This window comes from Columba livia, chromosome 3, assembly GCF_036013475.1.
Source record: "Columba livia isolate bColLiv1 breed racing homer chromosome 3, bColLiv1.pat.W.v2, whole genome shotgun sequence".
Lineage (NCBI taxonomy): Eukaryota > Metazoa > Chordata > Aves > Columbiformes > Columbidae > Columba > Columba livia.
In genome coordinates this window covers 81522068-81530610 of record NC_088604.1, presented here as the reverse complement: position 1 = coordinate 81530610, position 8543 = coordinate 81522068, and positions in this window count along the sequence as shown.

Here is an 8543-nt window from a genome sequence, read left to right as displayed (position 1 = left end):
AGAACAGAATTTGACTGCATAATATTCTGAGGTAAGAATGAGGAAAAACCTGTTGATGATGGTGAAAGATTTTACAAACTTAAATTTGACCAACTTAAATTTGACCCACATATAAACATATATGTTTGAAAATACCTGTTGTCAGTCCTTTTGACCAGTTAAGGAGCCTTATTTTTTGCCTCTTGTAAAGGAAGATTGGGGTGGGGGGGGTGGCTAGAGCAGTCCCAGAGGATGGGGATGCCCATTCCTGCTGCTATTAACGGTTGGTTGTAGGTGTCCTATTTAAGCTGGACCGATACTTGCACATGCCCCTGTCCCTCCCTGGGTGGCATCAATAGCAGGATGAAAAGAGAGATCACCTGGGTACGTCTCCCTCCAGTTTTTCTGCCGCAGGTACTGCAGCCCTTTAGACGCTCTTGTTTAACACCCAAGGCTGCCCCCTGCTCTGACCTGGCTCTGCATTTCATTTATCCAGCCAAGCTGAACACTGTGAATGCTTTTCTCTCTCCCCTTACCAGATTAGTATTGAAGAATTACTTGTAAGGCACCGTTAATAAAATTGATTTTCAGTATACATTAGAATCCAGGTCATTGGAAACAGACTCGGCACCCAAACGCTGCCTGGACCGGACTCTCCTGCCTCTCATTTCTTTGCATTTTCAGTGGAGTTTGCGCTCCCTCTTGTGGTTTGCTCAGCCCGGTGCCTGCCAATAGAAGCATGAGCCTGACCTCATAAAAACCTGTTTTCATTACACATTTCCCCTGCATATGGGAAGATTTACTGTTTCATGTGTATTGTATTTTATTTATATTGCATATACTTCTGTCTTTGAAAAGTTATGGGAAATAGATATGTGTAAATAATGGGAAATCTGGCCTGTCACAGTGATAATTTGAGGAGTTTATGTCTTTGCACGTTCTGGAGAATGTGGCCAGATAGAAGGCTGGTTACATTGATGATGTAGGCATAGTGTTAGAGCAGCATATTAAAGTGCTTCTAAATCCATTTTTTTTGCCTTGCAGAAACTTTCTCCATGTGAAGGTGAAATTCCATTACTTCTCAAAGCAGCCTGAGGTCTGCTGTGAGGGAGAATAAAGTATATGCATACCAGTTAGCCATGCTAGTTTTCACCAGTCTATAGATAGATGAGAGTGAGGCCAAGATATAGTGTAGAATTATTAAACCTTACTTAATAGGCCTGCTGCTACCCTCTTTATTTATATTAGCTGAATTTCTATTGCATTAGTGATTTTCCAGGTGTAGCTAAAATGAGATTTTATTTCTATTTCTTTTCTCTACCTGAGACAGAAATAAGAAAATACTCTTCATCTTCACGTATCCCATTGTGTTCACCATTTATCTGATTGATTTGCATCAACATGCCCTCAATATGCTCTGCCTTTCATTTAGTTTGCTGTGCTGGTGTGAGGTGTGTATTGAGTACATGGGGTGGGCCATGTTTGATATTTTGAACAGTGTCTGTGCAAATTCCATCTGCAATTACTCTTTTCTAAGGCATGCTGAAGCCTTCAGAAAGAGGCACTTACACAAACAGGCAATAATTTATTTCCTTATGCCAAATATCCATTTATTTTAGCACCCGTTAGTAACATGTTTGCCAGTTGCATCTGAGGAAAGTTTAAAGTATGCTTGATGGACTGTTGAACATGAATTCTAATTATCCTCCTAGAGGGAAAATACAGAAGAGGAATTTTTGGTCTGCTTGTGAACTCTCTTACAGCTGTGAGATTAAAAGATCTTTTGGGTAGATAGTGTTAGTACAGCATCTATGTACATCACACAGTACCAGTCTGCAACTCCATGTAATGGCTTCTATTAATCATGACTCGTGGCGTTGTAGAGATAGTTGTAAAATAAATGTTTTCTTTGAGCCCATCAGAAAACAATGAATCTGTACAAATCACGGAACCATGTGTGGCTTTCAGTTTTTTGGTTGCCTGAAAGCTGCTAAATGAGGAGATAGTAGGGCAGGAGGTGGGGGGAGAGGGAAGGTGTAGGTATAGGAAGACTTTCTTTTCAAATATACTAAAACAACACCTGATGTTTCTTCTAGTGTGAGGAGATGATGGCAGCCATATGACTAGTGCACACTTAAGATGTTTAAGAGTGTATAACAGCAGCTAGAGATGCTCAGTAAATAAATAGTTCAAGTAACAGCTATTTATGGCTGCATGAAATAGTCCAACTCATGAATATTAGATGTATTTAAAGTTTTAAGTAAAAGCTTATATATAGCTGGCTGTCTCTTGCCCTGAAGCTACTTCTATTAAAGCTAATAGCATGCCTGATTTCCAGAGAATTGCTATAAGATGTACTGACAGTGGGGAGCATTTGCTTTGATAAATGTATTGAAATAGCTTATTGGTACCTCTTGCTGCTATAATGTGTGATAGAAGAATAATAATATTTATTTTGAGTCTCCTATAACTCCATTTTATACATCCAGATCAGGGTATTGTTGTAAAAGACACTTAGCGTTTAAAAGAAATTTGGGAGTTCATATGCTGCCAATTTCCAAAGTGAAATGATAAATCAGTGATTAGAAATGGACATGTTGCTGCATGAAGCAGACAGAACCTTTCCCAGGAACAGTATGTCCCAAGCCTCACCTTTTGAACATCATCTAAGAACTGGTCCTTGAAACACTACAAAGAGGCATGTAAATGATCCTGTCTTTCTCAGACATAATGAACAATGACAAATTATGTCTAAAATGTCAAATATAGGAAAACTTGGTAACCATATCTTCCTTTCTCTATCCAGGCAATTATTCCTCTTTGAAGTTAAATTTTTAGACTAATAAAGCATTGCTTTTTCTAAGTAGAGTCCCTTCCATGTTCCTAATTTTTGCTTTTCAACCAGTTATAACATTCTTTTATCAAGATTGTTGTGTTCTAAGAGAAAGACTCAAATATATGGATTCTGGTGAGTAATGAGGGAAGCACAATATAACTGAGATCTCTACCTTATTGCATGGAGGTCTGTGAGCATAGCATCAATCTGTCAGTGCATGAAGGGACTTAACTGATATCTACAGAAATTTGTAAGAGAATGATGTGAGACAGTATTAGCATGTGCTTTAAATCTATTATACCCATATGTCTATTTTGCATATAATTCAGGGTTATAGCTGAAAATAAGGGATTCACTGGTCCTAAGAATGTATCAGCTTTGGAAATAGTTCGATGTCCATCAATTACATAGCAAGCCCATTTTTAATCAAAATAAGTTGTCACCCTGCAGAGGGAGCTGTTGGGTTATCAAGCCAAATAAACTTGTATTTTTCTTGCTGGCGTTTGACTTTCTTTGTGTTCTTGGTTTGTTGTGTGTTTTGTTGTTTGTTTTTTCTTTTACAGTGAGCTTGCATGAATGCTCACCAGCTTTAGTTTTCTTCAGGCTTTGCTACATTTGCAGAAGCTCATCTCTTAAAATGTTTGTCCTTCCTAGAGGTGGCAATTACATGCTTAGTGCTTTCTCTACAAATGAAACAAGATAGGAAAAGAGGTCCATGCTGTTCCAGAGTACCAAGGACAATGCTTAATTTGTATAAAATGCAGCAGATCTCACAAGGGTACAAACTGTCCAAGCGTCATATCTGGGTATAGAGTGCTCTGTGCAGATGGGAGCAGCATTCTGCTGTGACAGAGGAAGGAACTGAGATATTTTGATGGGAAAAAAGACTTAGCACCAGGGACAGTCTACTGTAACATGCACAGAGAAGAGACAGTCTTTACTTAACAGAATTTTATTTGTTGCTACTTTTAATTTTAATTATCTTGTACCCCACCATTGCCAGACTTCCCCAAAACCGGAAAGCTGTTCTCCTGGTTGTTCTTTGCCAGTCTACAGAGGTGACTGTGTCTGGCATTGCCTCAGATGTTTGCAGTAGACACATACTGTATTGTGAATATGTCAGAGTGAGTATTCCTTTTGGGAAGATAAAGCTGTTCCATTTGTATGTGGACTCAACTGGAAGACATAGACCTATTCAAAGAGATTTTTATCTGCAAATAGAGCTTCAAGAGATCTCTTATGCTACAGCATCATACTACTTGTAAGTGAACATCCTACCTCTTGCTGTCAGATATTCGCTGTTCAATTAAGGTAGTTATTTTGCTTTCTTCATCAGTAAATATGCCACCAACTTAGGAACTCCACTCATTTCAGACCAGTGCAAGTCTGAAGAATATAACAAGTAGTTTTCACCAAACCATGTCAATCCATTTCCTAGTGTTTGTGATACTTTCCCCTTGATTTTGGAGCCATTCAGAATCTGTGAGCAAGGGTGTTTACGTGACCTGCAGGACATCCTGTGTTATGACAGAGGCTCACAGTATCTTTCCTAGTGTTGGTGTGAGTCCAAGGAGAGCTGCTGTTCTTTCACAGGTCCAAACATTAGTTGCTTTAGTCAACTGTAAATTTGTATTGCCTAGAAATAGTTTTCCTATATTTGCTGGCTTGTCCTTGTTCTTTTCTTGTTCTCCTAAAGTTGTGTCTCTGTCCTTTTTGAAGTAGGTCTTCTCCAGCTCTTCTACATTCCAGTTTAGATTAGATTGGAGAGATATCTGCTCATTGCATTTTTTCCTTCAAAATGAGATGCTTTCATTTTAAAACCTGCTAGGTTTTTCTGAGCAGGTTGTGCTTGCAGTTCGAAGTTCTCAAATGCAGCTAAACTTTGGTCAAATCATAATGAGAATTTTACTAATTTGTAACATATTTCCCAAATCTAACTTACTTAAAATTAAGGACAAGGATGGTTACTATTTTCTCAAGCTGAAGAACACACATCGAAGGTCTGAAAAATATGCTGTGGGAGGAGAAAATATCAGTGGCATGGGGAGGTCAGGACGGAATCACTGTGGCAAACTGTTCTCCCTATTCCCTTCCCACCTGGTGAAGCACATGCTTCTCCTGCTTCCCCTTCTCCACTGGGTCACTTTCCGTCCCAGTTCAGAATTAATATTTAATAAAGGCAGGGTAAACTTTTTTCCACATCCCTAGTGGATTCCATACAGGACATACTCTTTGGACTGTATTTCAATTTGCTGTGTGAACATCTGTATGGACATCTTTCACAGCACTTTCACACCCCTATAAAACTCTCTGCTAGTACTTTAGTTAGGTTTCTTCTCATTATATCAGAGGTACTGCAGGATAAAACGATTAACTCCTTTTTGTTGGTCTTTGTTCTTTTCTGCTTTATTTGGTTTTTGTAGTTAGCACATGTGTATTTCGTAGCTGCCCTTAATCACCTGTGAGACACAATTCAGGTTCCAGAATGAACATCTGCCCTCTTTTCTGACTTAGAAAGTTAAAGTTGTAATTTTAACATTGCTTCACTCTGTCCACATTTCAGTACAAAGTAAAAACTGTGGAAATGACTGGAAGAAGACAGCCTGCTAGTTAGGTAATGCCCAACCAAACCAGAGCTCCAGAGTCACTGGAGAACAGCATGAGGAAGATGCAGCAGGCATGAAAGAGACTCAGGGTCTTCGGCAAAGGAGAATCAGGCTAGAAAGGCAACTTTGGTGCGGGTTGCAAAGAAAAGTCTCTAAGACCTGGGCTTCTGAAGCTAAGTGGGGCTGAGGAGCCAAGGGGACAACTTGTTCTTCACGAGTAGTGAAGAGATTTGCAAACTTCTGAAAGAGAAATGCTTCTTAAAACAACAAGTGAGACTTTCTTGGCCATCTGTGAGTGGATAGCTATGTGTGTGTATGGACCTACCCTAACTTAAAGAGGATGCTTCATGGGTTTTGGAGTCTAGAGAGTTATTCAGCATGTCTTGAAACAGATACATGTGTTTGATCAAATGCCAAGTTCTGTAGATTCCACTGCCCATATTGGCTGAAAATGTTATTGACAGTGATACCTGCTCATCACAACTGAATGACCTTGAGTTGCTGCTTCACAAGGGAGCAAGTCTCCTACTGGTCCTATATAAAATTTATGAACCACCTCTGGATGTCTTGAATACACTAGGGCATCTCAGGTTGCAATAGGCACCTACACAGGTGCAAAAGTATGCAGACTAGATCTCCACTGACTACAGTGGATGTCTATACATTTAGTTCATAATGAAGTATCTAAATTTTATAAGCCCAAATATGGATGTCTGAATGTGGGCTTGAATCTTCTTCCTCCTGGCTCATTAATGCAATTACTCTGTTGAGAACTCCCATTTCCATCCCCTCTGTTTCTTGTCTCTTTCTTTCCATCTTGAGCAGAATACTATGAACTTCACCTGGACAGCTTAGTTCTGATCACCTAGTGTTCAGGCTGTCAGATGTAATAATGCTTTACCTGGATGCATGATCTGGCCCAGTTCTTTATAATTCTGCCAGGTGGCAGCAGTTTGAGGCAAGCCATTGTGTGGACTCTACTCTGTGTGTATTATGATCACTGCTAATTTCCCATATCAGTTTGACACTAAGGAACACAAAGTTCACAAAGGGAATAATTTCCTTGGAATCACGTTTTCGACTGAAAAATGTTGCATTGAAATACTTTTGGTTATAGCTCCACTTGGGAAGAATGAGACAAAAGTATTTTAGTATTTTCTCTATATAAAAAGCCCTTAAACATATTTATGCCATCCCAAGTTTGTAGGGTATTTGCTATTTCAAAGTGAGCAGCTGCTGAAATATTATGGACTTGAACCAAAGAGAGTTAATGCTACTAAAAAGGTAGCAGGAGAGATGGAGGGAGACTGTGGTGCATACTATCACTGAAATCCATTCTCTAAACGAAAAAGCTTTCCTTAGGAAGAGATCATTAGCCCACAAAAGGCAATTTGGACTTTTCCACAAAGAGTAAGGCACCATCAATTGAGAAATTTACTGTTCCAGAGAATCTTTTAATTCCAGTGCTGTTTGTTCTTTGTTCTTTCAAACTTGCAGCAGTGATCTGAATCTAAAATAGTTTTCCACTTGTTTTTATCCATTTGTTGGTTAACAGTGGAAAGGAGATGCAAAATGCTGCCAAATCAAGATTGCAGGTATTTGCATGCATTTAGCATTCTGAAGAAACTAGCTGCATGAGATACAAGGCAAAAGGAACCCCAAAATAAAGCTTCTCCAGTAGAACCTGCTTTGTGTCCTGAAACAGTGGGTATCTCCATCTGGATCCTTCTTCACTGTACTGCCTGATCACCCCAAATTATCCTCACGTTTTTCTACAGTGGGACAGTACTATATCTCACACAAGTAACCAAGCTGAAGACCAGCCCCATAGGAAAGTCTGTGGCAGCAGAAGGAATGTTTTCCTGTATTTTAGTGTTCTGTGAACTCTCCTACTCTTGAAAAGACAACCCCTACAACAGAGATTCAAACGCTTTTCTTGCCAGGCAAGAAGACAGATATACTGCTGCTAAAAAGAAAGGAGAAGAAAGCAGTTCCTGCACAGAGAGCCACAGGGGGGTGATTTTTCTGATGGTGAAAGTAACTGTCTTTCATTAAATAACTTGCAATCCCAAACTTCAACACTGCTGTCCTTAGCAGCTATTTTGGGATTCAAGAACATTTGAAAGTTACATTTAATTCCAGTGTCTAATTGTTTTTTTAATCTTTATTTTTAAAGGCTGTTGAAATAAAGGTCACAAAATGCTAACTATAAATGTGCCAGGTCTGCCTTTCAGGAGCTGTTGCTAGAATGAATAAAAATATTATGACTATTGTATGGTTTAATATCCTAAAATATGTTTTTACTCCTGCTGTTGTGGCAAACATGAAGATCACAAGGTATAATGATTTAGCAGACATTTTTCCACGGCTTGATCAACCAATGAATTGATATGAGAATACCTTTGAAATACAGTTTTTAGCAGTAATAGCAATGCGAGACATCTCTTTTTGTCAGCTAATGACTTAGTTTCAGGGGACACCGGTAGACATCGCTATCTTTTTCCACAGTGCAGCACAAAATAAATCACTATTTTAAAATAAATAATGCTGAACAGATAAAAGTTAGCTTTGTCTGTCTTGGAGACAGACATTCCCTTAATTTTGTGAAAGCAGAGCACAGGGGTTGAGTGCCTTCCTAGCTTGTTGTCTTAGTCACATTTTGTCATCTGTCAGCTTTCCCTGCAGTCACTCTCACGCTTGGCTCCCTGTATTACACTGCACCCTTAATAACAGTAAGATTTATAAAACTATTAGCAAAAGAATGAGTGTTAGTTCTTTGGGGATTAACTTCTTGTGTTGTTTTCATATGGTGCCTGTCCTGGTTAATATTGACACTAAATATTTGATAGCTTACATTACAAACCATGATGTCTCATATGAATGGAACTGTATTAACACCCTAGTTCATTATGCAAGAAATCTAGCTGGAAGAAATTTTGGCACATGAAGTCACAGCTCAAAATGGACAAGACAGATGCCTGTAGAGACTGTTCAGATGGCCTGAGACTGACCTTGGGTAATAAAATGCCATTTCATGTTTATGGACGTGAATCTGTCACGGAATGCCTTATTAGCAATGCTAGGAGCAGTAGTGTTTCAGCTCATACAGGGTGGATAAGCAA